Raw genomic sequence first — 14,761 nt, forward strand, 5'->3', positions numbered from 1 at the left:
AATTGCTTTTCAATAAACCATGAATTCCCAACGCCCCAGATTAACCGTGAATTGCACTAATTAACCCTCAGATTTTCCTAAAGTTATTAAATTGGATGATTGCATACGACAACCCAAGGTATTCCCCACAAGTTCCCCACATGAATTGCATAGTAGAGATACAAGCAAAGATCATTAAGTTCTATGAAAATCATAAGCATTGACAAGGCACTTGTTACTATGAATTGCATGAAACTTATGCCAAGAATTTACTTAACGCGGTTGTGACAAACAACCTTTACTACTTGTGAATATAAGTTTATAACGATTAGGTGAAACTCCCTTATATCCTCGCATCAGATTTATGCGTGAAAATTAAGCGTGCACTCTCAACCAACATACACAAATCAGTTTTAATTCAACTGGATAAGTAAATTGAATTCAAAACTTATGAATCACAAATGAAGGTAATCAAATCATATTGCAAGCATGAAAATGGTTTCGAATTCCCCCTAGCTAAGGGGGGTTTAGTTCCTCATACTTACAAAGCAACGATAAACAAATTTAGACATTGAAAACAAAAGAAAGAAGACACCTAAACGCTCCAATGATCCAAGTTGGACAACATGCACGTCCAAGCATTTTCCTTCCCTTCCTTTGCTACGGCACAAGGTGTTGGTGAGTGTTTGAAGGTTTGGTTGTATGGAGGAATGGATGTGAAGATGAATTGATGTGTTTGGATGAAAGTTGTATTGGAATGGGGATGAATTCTCAAGCAAAAACTAAATGTAATGGCTGCAACACTGATAGGAGCATATTTATGCGCCTTAGTTAGCTTGTTCTTGTGCATTTACGTTGTTTTTCCTTAGTTAAAGTAGTCTTTTAAGCTAGTTTTATGTGTTTTCAGGTTTTAAGGGAAAAGTATGCAAAAGGGTGCATTTTGGAGCCTGTTGGAGCAAATTAGAGCTTGGAATGAAGATCATATGCTTGGAGCCATGAGGATGGACGAAATTGAAGATTTGAAGATGATGTTTCCTACTTGAACAAGGTTTCCTAGTTGAAGTAGGAAAGTCTCTAATTGAAGATGGAATCCTAGTTGAATTAGGATTCCTAGTTGAAATAGGTTTCCTAGTGAAATTGGGATTCCTAGAAGATGAAGTTCCCTACTCAAACAAGGTTTCCTACTTGAAGTAGGAAAGTTAAATCCAAATGGCATCAAGTTTCAGCAACAAAGAAGTTTTCCAAGTCCAAGAAGGAAAAGGAATCCAAGATGAAGAAGGATTGACAAAGACAAACTTTCCTAATCCTAATGTACAAAGATTTCAGCTGCAAAGAGGAGTCCTAAACACTTTAGGACACCTTATCCCTTCACAATCAGCCTTATCCCTTAGTGCCGCACCTATTCCCTTTTAGAAATCTGATTTCCTTGCCTTGCAAGGCTTTCTAGAAGCCTTATCCACCTTATCTCTTACCTGCCGCACCTAGGAGGCCTTTTCCTTTGCAAAATCTGATTGTTTAAACCTATTTCCTTGTGGATTTGGGTTATCCAAGTCCATATCTGATTACCCTAGGGTTTTAAGTGCCTATATATACTCATATTAACCCCTAGATCAGATCACCACCTCTCATACACATCAATTCACGCCAGAAATCATTCCTTGCTCTCTGCCGCACCCTTCCACCACCATTCTCCCAAATTTCTGCCTAAAAACAACCCTAGCCGCACCACCCATCAACCCTAAAGCCTTCCATACCATTCCCCATCCATTCTACACCACAAATAACCCCAAAAACCTGTCTAAAGTTCTCTGCCGCAGCAAGGAGGAAGGAGGATTCTTGGATGCACTTGCTGCCACGTTGGAGCATTCTAGGTGTTTTCTTTCCTTTGATTTTAATTTCTAAACTTATGTATCGTTGCTTTGCGAGTATGAGGAACTAAACCCCCCCTTGGCTAGGGGGGGATTCGAAACCATGATTATGCTTGCTATATGATTTGATTACTTTCTATTGCGTTTCATAAGTCGTGGATTCAATTTACTTATCTATATGAATTAAAACTGATTTGTGTCTGTTGGTTGAGAGTGCACGCTTAATTTTCATGCATGAGTTTGATGCTAGAATGTAAGGGAAATTCACCTAATCGTTATAAACTTATATTCAAAAGTAGTAAAGGTTGTTAATCACAATCGCGTTAAGTAAATTCTTGGCATAAGTTTCATGCAATCATAGTAACAAGTGCTTCGTCAATGCTTATGGTTTTCATAGAACTTAATGATTCTTGCTTGTATCTCTATTATGCAATCATGTAGGGGACTTGTGGGGAATGTTTTGGGTTGTCGTATGCAATCATCCAATTCAATAACATTAGGAAAATCTGAAGGTTAATTTAAGCGGACCTAATTAACTTGGGGCGTTGAGAATTCATGGTTTATTGAAAAGCAATTGGAAATCGTTTTGAATGCAAGTATAACATGTGTGGAGATGAACCCCTTAGCTAGCCTTCCATCCATTCATTTAAATCAAATTCGTTTTCAAAATCTGTCTAGTTTACAAAGTTTGTTTTGTTTTTAAATTCGTCCAAAATCAATCCCCCTTCACTTTGTTGAGTCATAGTAGTTAGAATTCACTTTAGTTTGTGTTTTTAAGTGTCTTAGGTCAAGTTAAAACCAATTTTCGTCCAAGTTTGTGTCTAGTGTTCAAAACTGCCCAGATTGTGTTTTTAAGACAGTTTTGAGTGTTTATTTGCTGTTTTGAGTCTTTTGGTTTGTTTTGGTGTTTTAAAGTTTAGTTTTGCATTCTTTGAGTCTAGTTTAGTGTTTTAAACTTGTTTTTACGTATTTGAGTCAGTTTTCAAGTGATTTAGCAATCCCTCCTAATCCCCGGCCTAGAACGATCCCTACTTACATACTTGCTACAATTGATAAAAAGAGGGTTAATTTGAGTGCTTATATATTTCACATCAAACACACACTTCCTTTTATAGAGGAAGTGCACGGCATGGAGGGATGGATGATGGTGTGAGCAATGATTCAAAGGTGAAAGTGAAGTAATGATGCAAAGCATAGGGGGTGAAATGGAGTGGTGTTGCAGCTATGAATGCAAGTAGGGAACATGAATGATTATGCACATGGTAGATAAAGGAAAGGGAGGTGGAATGGTGCAGAAATGAGTCATAGGTGCAGGTTGATTCATGATGCACGACATGGGCAAGGAAAGTGAATGAGTGGTGCATCAATGAGTGCATGGAGTGGAGGTGAAAGTGAATGAAATCTGATGGGTGAAGGGGACAAGGGATGTGCACCAATTGAGTGCAATGATTAAATGTAATGGTGCATGAAAACAGAAATAATGAAGGGGACAAGGGTGAGTGTTGTGGTAATGAGTGGATATAATGGGTGTAATGGGTGAGTGTTGTGGTAATGAGTGAATGTAATGGTGCATTTTCTGCCTATGTCGTGCATTCCTCCCTCTTTTCATGTGTGTTTGCTATCATCTAATCATATTTTCCACATGTACAAGTTGTTACACTTGCACACACACATGCTCTTCCTCATTTCAGCCACAAATCAACACCTTTACTGCCCATGCCGTGCCTTTCTTTCCCATGTGAGTGTTGTCCATGTACTCATCATTTCCACATGTACAAGTTGTTACACTTGCACACACACATGCTGATTTCTAGCCTTCTAATCTTAAAAAACAGCCATCCTCATGTCTCCATGCTTGCACTATCCAATCTTGGTCCAAAAATGCTCCAATATGCTCCAAATAGCACTTTGTTGCCAACTTTGTTATTTGAACCTACAAGCATACGAAAATAGCTTAAAGTACTAAAATAACTAGAATTAAACTAAGTAAATGCCAAGAAACAAGCTAACTAAGTTGCATAAATATGCTCCTATCAGCTGGTTATGCATTTTATTGTTTTCTTGATGGATATTCAGGTTATAATCAAATTGTCATAGCACCGGAGGACCAAGAAAAAACCACTTTCATGTGCCCCTTTGGTACATTTGCTTATCGTCGCATGCCATTTGGTATATGCAATGCACCTGCCACATTTCAAAGATGCATGATAAGTATATTTTCAGATTATGTTGAGAAGATTATTGAGGTTTTTATGGATGATTTCAGCGTTTTTGGTGATTCATTTGATGATTGTTTGAATAATCTCAGTTTGATCTTAAAACGATGCATTGAAACTAATCTTGTTTTAAATTGGGAAAAATGTCATTTCATGGTTAAACAAGGCATAGTTTTGGGTCATATCATCTCTGAAAAACAGAATTAAGGTTGATAAGTCAAAGATAGATCTTGTACACCACTTACCCTCTCCTACTTCGGTTAGAGAGGTTCTTTCTTTTCTTGGACATGCAAGATTCTATCGAAGATTCATCAAAGATTTCTCAAAAGTTTCCCAACCTCTTTGCCGTCTCCTTAAAAAAGAAGTGACTTTAACGAGGAATGCAAGGTAGCCTTCAAACACCTCAAGGAGTTGCTGACCACGGCCCTAATCATTGTTCCACCTGATTGGAGCCTTCCTTTTGAGCTCATGTGTGATGCCTTCGATTATGCATTAGAGGCTGTTTTAGGCCAAATGAGGGACAAAAAGCCGCATGTCATCTACTACGCATCCCGAACATTGAATGATGCTCAATTGAACTACTCTACCACTGAAAAAAAGAGCTTCTTGCTGTTGTGTTTGCATTAGATAAGTTTCGTTCTTATTTAATTGGCACTAAGACATTGTTTACGCTGATCTTGTAGCTTTGAAGTATTTGCTCACAAATAAGGAAGCCAAACCAAGGCTAATTTGATGGATGCTGCTTCTTCAAGAGTTTGATATCGAAATTCGAGACAAAAAAGGGAGTGAAAACGTGGTGGCTGACCATCTAAGCCGTATGGTACATGAGGAGGAGTACTTACCTATTTCAGAAACATTCCCTAATGAACAATTGTTGTCCATTAAGGTAAGTGAACCTTGGTATGCAGATTTGGTAAATTATTTAGTGGCTAAACGAATTCCAAACACTTTCACTAGACACCAACATGATAAGCTCATGAATGATGCATGGTTTTATGTATGGGATGATCCATATTTGTGGAATATTGCCCCGATCAGATTGTACGTAGGTGTGTGCATGATTCTGAGTTTCATTCAATTTTAAGCTTTTGTCATACATATGCATGTGGTAGTCACTTTGGCACACAAAGGACAGCACTTAAGGTGTTACAATGTAGATTTTATTGGCCTAATATCTTTAAGGATGCTAGAACTTTTTGCATAACATGTGATAAGTGCCAAAGAATAGGAAATATAAGTGCAAGAGATTAAATGCCGCAGGTTCCCATCCTCAATGTTGAAATTTTTGACGTTTGGGGTATTGATTTTATGGGTCCCTTTCCTTCCTTATGATTTCATTTATATTTTGCTTGTGGTTGATTATGTGTCGAAATGGGTGGAAGCAAAAGTCACCCGGACTAATGACTCTAAAGTGGTTGCAAATTATATCAAGACTAACATCTTTTCCAGATTTGGGATGCCAAGAGTGCTCATAAGTGATGGAGGGTCTCATTTTTGCAACCAGACCATTGAGACGCTACTCAAGAAGTATAATGTCAAGCATAAGGTCTCAACACCTTATCATCCTCAAACCAATGGGCAAGCCAAGATTTCTAATCGAGAAATCAAGTAGATTTTGGAGAAGACCGTTGGACCAACAAGGAAGGATTGGAGCTTACGTTTAGATGATGCACTGTGGGCATATCGTATGGCCTACAAAACACCCATTGGGATGTCCCCATTTCGGCTCATCTATGGCAAGCCATGCCATCTTCCCGTCGAATTGGAGCACAAAGCTCATTGGGCAGTCAAGAAGTTCAACATGGACCTAGATGCAGCGGGAATTCATAGGAAGCTCCAATCGAATGAACTTGACGAGATAAGGAACGAGGTGTATGAGAATGCTCACATTTACAAGGAGAAGACCAAGGCTTTCCATGACAAGATGATTTGTGGCAAAACATTCTCCATAGGGTAGAAAGTGTTATTGTTCAATTCCCGTCTACGTTTGTTTCTCGGTAAGTTACGTTCTAAGTGGATTGGACCGTTTGTTATTACTACTGTATCTCTTTATGGTACAGTCCAGATTTGAAGTCTAAAAACAAGCCATGAATTCCAAGTGAACAAACACCGGTCGAAGCCTTACTACGAGCATTTCGAGGAACATGAAGTAGATGATATCCCCCTCCATGCCGTGGGATCTCCTAGAGTTTAATTGAAGTGGCATCGTCCAGCTGCAAGACGTTAAAGCAAGCGCTTCTTGAGAGGCAACCCATGCATTCAACAAGGAGAAGATGAAACTTTCACTCCAAACCCAGATTTGCGTTCCTAACCTCTTCCCTTTACTGTTTTCTTTTTCCATGCTTGTGTAAGTCTATGTTTGAAACATTGAGGACAATGTTTGATTTAAGTGTGGGGGGGTAAACAAGATGTTTTTGCATGATTTTCGTGGGATTTATTCACCTATCACTTCTAATGTTGTTACGCATTGTTTTTAAGTGTTTTTAGTGTGTTTTGAAGTGCTTTTGTGTCATATAACAGAAAAAGAAAGAAAAAATCGAAAAAAGTTTTGAAAAATACAAAAAAAAAAAAAGAGTTGTTTTTGTGTGTTTGTTTGTGTCTTAGGGTACCTTTCAACACAATGATGAGGATTTGGTTTCTAAGTACATGACTGTTAAAGAAAGTTACAAACATGGGTGGAAGTTTGATATGCTCTTTGGTTAATACTTGGTTGTAGTTATAGTTTACGAATTCACATGTAATCACAAAAGAAAAAAAATCATTTTTTTTAACATGCTTGAAGGAAGGAACTCAAACAAGCGCTACATCCCTGAGAGACTTGAGCCTAAACGTTATTTGGAGAGTTATTAATCTATGCATTTTTGTTGTCTAAAGTCATTGCATGATCTCATTATTCTTTGCTTGGTTGCTACTTAGAATGTGTTTTCATCATTATAGTTCCAAATACTAGAACTCATGCCTGTTTCATTCAAAACTTAAAATTGACTACATAACACATAACAAGATGAAGTTGTTTAGTAGTTACCACCAGAGCCAAAAAGCCTTCATCCCATGCATTTGTTTTGTAGGTTTAACCCCTTTAAGCCTTGTTTAGCCTATTTTCTTTGTTAGCCACATTATCCATACCTAGCCTAGAATAGAACAATCCATACCCTTGTTCTTGAAGTATAGTGGAGCATAACTTAGAAGGAATTCTTTTTGATGAACATTGTGCAGAAAACAAGTGTGGGGGAAGAAATTTCGAAACATGTGTTTTGTGTGCAACATCCCACATCATCCAGGGGAGTGATCCTTAAATGTATATTTTCATCCCTACCTAGCACGAGGCCTTTTGGGAGCTCACTGGCTTCGGGTTCCGTAAGAACTCCGAAGTTAAGCGAGAAGGAGGCCAGAGCACTCCTAGGATGGGTGACCCATTGGGAAGTCGCTTGTGAGTTCCCAAAAACAAAACCGTGAGGGAAGGGTAAGTCCAAAGAGGACAATATCATGCTACGATGGTGGAACGGGCCCGGGATGTGGTGGACCCGGGTCGGGATGTGACAAATGGTATCAGTGCGAATCCCTGGCCGGAAGTGTGCCGACGACGACGTCGGGCCCCTAAGGGGGGTGGATTGTAACATCCCACATCGCCTAGGGGAATGATCCTGAAATGTATATTCTCATCCCTACCTAGCATGAGGCCTTTTAGGAGCTCACTAGCTTCGGGTTCCGTAGGAACTCTGAAGTTAAGCGAGAAGGAGGCCAGAGCATTCCCAGGATGGGTGACCTATTGGGAAGTCACTCGTGAGTTCCCAAAAACAAAACCGTGAGGGAATGGTAAGCCCAAAGCGGACAATATCGTGCTACGGTGGTGGAACGGGCCCAGGACGTGGTGAACCCGGGCCGGGATGTGACATTGTGTGCCAAAGAAATAGGGCACGGGTATGAAAAGAAAAAAAAAAGAAAAAGTGTGTAAAAAAGAAAGAAAAAGAGTTGAAAATAAGTGAGAATGAACTCACAAGTGTTGGTTATTGAACAAAAGGTTCAAAAGATTGAATATGGCCCTAAGTGTTTTGTGAACCTTCCCTTTGCATTTAAAGTGGATTTTTTCATTCAAAAGTGAATTCTAAGTGTCAATTTCATTACTTTGCTTGCTATTTCTTTAAGAACTTTTGTTTATCCCTTACCTTTCTTTGTTAGCCAATACCCTTAGCCCCGTTACAACCCTTAACTTCTATCTTGAGTGTTGTGTGTTTCAATATGTGGAGTTTAGAATTGGTATGAGCAGATGGAATCCCTGGTTCTCGCTTCTAAGTAGTGGCATTCCGTTCATGAGATCATATAGATACATGCATTAATAATTCTAGAAAATTGATGATGTGAAAATTAACTCGACACACAAATAAACCCTATTATTGACAATTGTAGTAAAGATGTAAGTAGGGATCGTTCTAGACCGGGGATTAACTAGGGCTGCTAATCAATGCAAATAAGACTCAAAAACACTAAACTAGACTCTATAGACTCAAAACAGACTTAAAATACTCAAAACAACAACAAACAATAAAAAAGACTCAATTCTAGACCTAACAAGTGATTTGGACGAAAATAAAACTTAACTTGACTCAAAATACTAAAAGAAAACAGGTTTTGACTCTAAAAACAAGACTTAAGAAAAAGGGATTTTGTTTTGACGAAATTAATACTTAAAAACAGAAACTTGTAAAACAAACTTTAAAACTCAAAATTGAATGAAATAGAATGGGTGAAAGGCTAGTTAGAGGGTTCCTTCTCCACACATAAAACATATGCATACGAATTGATTTCCAGTTATTCTTTCGATAAACCATGAATGACAATGCCTCGAATTAATTAGATTGTACCAATTGATTCTCAGATTTCCCTAGTTCATTGAATTGAATGGATAACGCATCACAACCAAATTATTCTTATCAAGTCCCCTAACTATGGAATACGCATGATAGAGACACATATCAGAGATCATTAAGTTTAATGGAAACCATAAGCATTGACGAGACATTCATAACTATGAAAAGCATGTTACTCTTGCCTAGGATTTACTTAACACAATCATGACTAGCGACTTTTACTACTCATGAATATAAGTTCATAACGATTAGGTGAAATTCCCTTATACTCTAGCATCAAATTCATGCATGCAAACTAAGTATGCATCCCTAATCAACACACAAGAACAAATTCTTAATAAAACAGATAAGTAAACCACATCCACGATTCATGAAACAATAACTGGAGGAAATCAATTCATATAAAACATATGATCATGGCTTCGAATTCACCTATAACTGGAAAGAACTTAGTTCCTCATGTTCGTAAATAAACAAAGATAACTTAAATTAAACATTGAAAATAAAAGATGGAAAACACGTAAGAACGCTCCAGCACTCCCAAGGCTTGGGCACAGGCACAGCACAAAGGCTCCTCTTTTTTCTCCTTGCAAAATGCGGCACTTGAGGGATGTATGAGTGTAGAAATATATGGTAGAGGGTGGTGAATGATTTGTGAGGCAAAAGCTTGTATTTATAAGGCAAACCCACGGCACAATCCCTGAGGATTAGGATAAGTTTATGAAATCAAATTGGGACAAGGATTGTGTAACCAAAACCCAAGTAGAATAGGTTAAATCAATCAGAAACCAAAGCTAACAGGGATACACGGCTTCTAGAAAGAACACTAAAGGGATCAGGCGCCAGGCTTTAAGGACAAGGAGTAGGGCCTTCTAGAAAACTTAAGGAAAAGGTGTTCTAGAAGGAATAGGTGTGGCACCAAAGTAGGATAGGGATAAGGCTTCTAGAAACCAATTTTAATGTGTTTTAATTGTATAATTATCCCTTAGAAATAGCTGGAATTAAGGTACAAACTGATTTGGATAAGATAAGATAAGATAAGGCTAGATTAGGCAAGGATAAGATAAAATAAGGTTGGATAAGGTTTTGGATAATGTTCCTTCTTTTGAGTTGATTCCTTATCTTCTTTGTCTTGGATTTATTTCCTTCATCTTTTCAGCACATTCCTAGCCTCTTGAACTTCAAATTCGTCCATCCATCTTGCTCCATTCATAAGCTATCCATTTGATGCCCAAAATTGCCTCAAAATGCTCCAAATTGCACTTTCTTGCCAACTTTGTCATTTGGACCTACAAACACACGAAAATAACTTTGATAGGAGCATATTTATGCGCCTTAGTTAGCTAGTTCTTATGCATTTTCGTTATGTTTTCATAGTTAAAGTAGTCTTTTAAACTATTTTCATGTGTTTTCAGGTTTTAAAGGCATATTATACAAAATGATGCAAATTGGAGCTTTTTGGAGCAAAAGTGAGCTTAGAGTGAATAGCACATGCTTGGAACAAAAGGTTTGGACGAAATTGAAGATTTGAGGATTCCTAGTCTAAGAAGGATTCCTAATCAACGAAGGAGTTCTAATTGAAGAAGGATTCCTAATCAACGAGGGATTCCTAGTTGAAGATGGATTCCTAGAAGAATGAAGATTCCTATTCAAACAAGGTTTCCTACTTGAAGTAGGAAAGTTAAGCCTAAAAGTTTCCTATTTTGGGTTGAACTTTCCTAAACCTAGATGGCCTTAAGTTCCAGATATTTTGAAGGTTTCCTAAGCATTTTGGAGACAAAAGAAGGTTCTAGAACACTACCCATAAGGTGCCGCACCAATTCCTTCTAGATAACCTATTTTCCTTGCCTTGCAAGGCTTTCTAGAAGCCTTATCCTTCATTCCCTATCCAGCCGCACCTCCTTGCCCTTTTCCCTTGAGGATTCTGATTTCTTAGCCTTTTTCCTTGTGGATTTGGATTCTAGAAAGCCATATCTGATTCCCTTAGGGTTTTAAGTGCCTATATATACTCATATTAACCCTTTGGCCGAATTACCACCTCTCATACACATCAATTCACGCCAAAAATCATCCCTTGCTCTCTGCCGCACCCTTCCACCACCATATTCCATAATTTCTGCCCAAAATCATCCCTTGCCGCACCACCCATCAACCCTAAACCTTTCCATACTATTCCCCATCCATTCTACACCATAAATACCACCCAAAACCTGTTCTAAACTTCTCTGCCGCAGCAAGGAAGAAGGAGAAATCGTTGATGCGCTTGCTACCAAGTTAGAGCGTTCTAGGTGTTTTCTTTCTTTGGATTTTAATTTCTAATTTTATGTATCTTTGCTTGCGAGTATGAGGAACTAACCCCCCCCCCCCCTTGGCTAGGGGGGATTCGAAACCATGTTTATGCTTGCTATATGATTTGATTACTTTTAATTGCGTTTCATAACTTGTGAATTCAATTTACTTATCTATATAAATTAAAACTGGTTTGTGTATATTGGTTAAGAGGGCCCGCTTAGTTTGCATGCATGAATTTGATGCTATGATATAAGGGAATTTCAATTAATTGTTATGAACTTATATTCACAAGTAGTAAAGGTTGTTGATCACAATCGCGTTAAGTAAATTCTTGGCATAAGTATCATGCGCTTTCATAGTTACGAGTGCCTCGTCAATGCTTATGATTTTCATAGAACTTAATGATCCTTGCTTGAATCTCTATTATGCACTTTCATGTAGGGAACTTGTGGGGAATGCTTTGGGTTGTCGTATGCAATTCATCCAATTCAATAACTTAAGGAAAATCTGAGGGTTAATTTAAGCGGACCTAATTAACTTGGGGCGTTGAGAATTCATGGTTTATTGAGAAGCAATTGGAAATCGTTTTGTATGCAAGTGTGACATGTGTGGAGAAGAACCCCTTAGCTAGCTTTCCATCCATCAAATTCGTTTTAGAATCTGTTCAAATTTACAAAGTTTTGTTTTCGTTTTCAATTGTCGTCAAAACCAAATCCCCCTTTACTTTGTTGAGTCATATTAGTTAGAAATCAATTTAGTTTGTGTTTTTAAGTGTCTTGAGTCAAGTTAAAACCAATTTTCGTCCAAATTCTTCCTTAGTGTTCAAAACTGCCCAGAAAGTGTTTTTAAGGCAGTTTTGAGTGTTTGTTTGCTGTTTTGAGTCTTTTGCTTTGTTTTGGTGTTTTATAGTTTAGTTTTTCATTCTTTGAGTCTAGTTTAGTGTTTTAAACTTTGTTTTTACGTTTTGAGTCAGTTTTCAAGTGATTTAGCAATCCCTCCTAATCCTCGGCCTACAACGATCCCTACTTACATTCCATACTACAATTGATAAAAAGAGGGTTTAATTTGAGTGCTAGTTAATATCATATCAAATTTTTTGGCGCCGTTGCCGGGGATTAGCAACTGTGATAATCCCTTGGATTGTTTTATTTCTGTTTTAATTCGTTCCAGATTCTTACATTGTTCTTGTTTCTTGTTTTAGGTACTAGTTTATGACTCGGAGTTCTCATCCGGTTCGTGAACACATCTTGGACTTTGACGACGATTTTGAGCGAGAGTTGAGACGAAAGAGGAAGAATCCCCGAACCTAGTGAATCAAGTTCAAATTCAGAAGCCGAAGTTGAGTTTGAAGAAGAGGAACCCACGGTAAGAGTGGGTGAAGTAGAGGCAGTCATGGCACAAGACAATCGTACAATCAAGGAGCTTTCAGCTTCGGGATTGGACAATGCCGCACCCCTATGCATCCAATACCCCGCAGCTGCCCAAGGAAAGACCAAAGAATTCGAGTTGAAGTCAAGTTTGCTACACCACATTCCGAAGTACCATGGGTTGTCCATGGAGGATCCTAACAAGCACTTGAAAGAATTCGAAGTCGTGTGTTCAAGCATGACCCCCATCAATGTTGATGGAAGTATTTTGAAGATGAAGGCCTTTCCCTTTTCTCTCTTAGAAAAGGCGAAAGATTGGTTGTATGAATTAGCTCCCGGAACTGTCACATCTTGGGAGAGCATGAAGCGGGCCTTCTTGGAGAAGTTCTTCCCAACTTCTTGAGTTATCCTCATACGAAAAAGGATAAGTGGAATTCAACAAGATGAAGGTGAATCTTTTCCTACTTATTATGAACGTTTTAAATCTCTTGTTGCTTCTTGTCCACAGCATCAAATGAAGGAAGAGCTTCTTCTGCAATATTTCTACGAGGGGCTTCTACCAATCGAACGTCAAATGCTAGACGCCTCAGCAAGAGGAGCCTTGGTGGACAAGACCCCTACGGCAGCAAAGACTTTGATTGCCAATCGAGCGTTGAACGCTCAACAATACGAAGGTGTTGGGCAAAGGACAAACCCACGGCAACACCAAGTGAATGAGGTAAGTGCCATCTCCGAACTTCAAAATCAAATGGCTAACCTTACTACTCTTCTTTCTCAGGTTGTGGAAGGACCAAAAGTACAAAATGTAAGTGCTTGTGGAGTGTGCTCCATGCAAGGACACCTTACGGACAAGTGCCCACAATTGATAGAGAATGGAGGGTGGGAGACCCTCAATGCCATGGGTCTTGGGCAGCCATATCAACAAAGAAGTGATCCCTTCTCTAATACCTACAATCCCGGTTGGAGAGATCATCCAAACTTCAAATGGCGAGAACCCCAACAAGGCCAACAACAAAGCACATTTAGGCAACAACCCCCGGGTTTCTATCAAAAGCCGTTTGCACCCACACAACCTCAAGCACAACCTACCCAAACCAATTCAGGTTCGTCCATTGATAATGATCAGATTTTTCAATTACTAACTTCTATGGTGCAGGGTATGCAAAATAGAGACAAAAGGATGGATGAGTTGGAGAAGCAAGTAGGGCAGATTGCGGAGTTCATGGGCCAATTTCGAGAGCAAGGCAAGTTGCCAAGTTCAACCGTTGTCAATCCGAGGGGAGGATTCGAAACTGCCAAGGCCATCATGCTAAGGAGCGGGAAAGAAGTAGGAACTGAGCCACAACCATCGAAATCTGCCCCCAATGAGGACGAGAAGTTGCAAATTGAGGAGGAGAACCAAGCAAAGGCCACGGCAAGGGTAGAAACACCCTTGCCGCAACCACCCAAACATTCCAATTCGGCCACCATAGGTAAGGAAGGTCCAATTCAAGTTAATTCTAATGTCATTCCTCCGAATGTACCGTTTCCTAGCAGATTTTTGCAAGCCAAGAACGAAGAAGAGGAGAAAGATGTTCTTGAGACGTTTAGGAAGGTGCATGTCAATATCCCACTCCTTGATGCTATAAAGCAAATCCCGAAGTATGCCAAGTTTTTGAAGAAGCTTTGTACAACAAGGAAACGGATTCGGGAGAAAGAGGTGGTACACGTAAGTAAGAATGTATTTGCATTGTTGCAAAGAAATTTACCACCTAAATGCAAAGATCCAGGTAGTTTCACTATCCCTTGTGTTATTGGCAATACGAGGTTTGATCATGCTATGTTAGATTTAGGTGCAACTATAAATCTCATGCCATATGCTGTTTATGCATCTATGAATCTAGGAAAGCTTAAAAATGATGGAGTTATTATTCAATTAGCCGATCGATCTAATGCATATCCCAAAGGAGTGTTGGAAGATGTTTTGGTGTAGGTAGACCACTTGATTTTTTCCTGCAGATTTCTCTGTGCTTGATATGGAGGACTCAACCCACTCTCCACCATCACCACTCTTACTTGGACGACCATTCATGAAAACGGCTCAAACCAAGATTGACGTGGCCAAGGGAGCAGTAACTGTGGCCTTTGGTGGTGATATGATTAACTTTAAGATTTCTGAATCAGTTGAGAAT

The sequence above is a fragment of the Malus sylvestris genome, chromosome 13 (genome assembly GCF_916048215.2).
Source record: "Malus sylvestris chromosome 13, drMalSylv7.2, whole genome shotgun sequence".
Classification (NCBI taxonomy): Eukaryota; Viridiplantae; Streptophyta; class Magnoliopsida; order Rosales; family Rosaceae; genus Malus; species Malus sylvestris.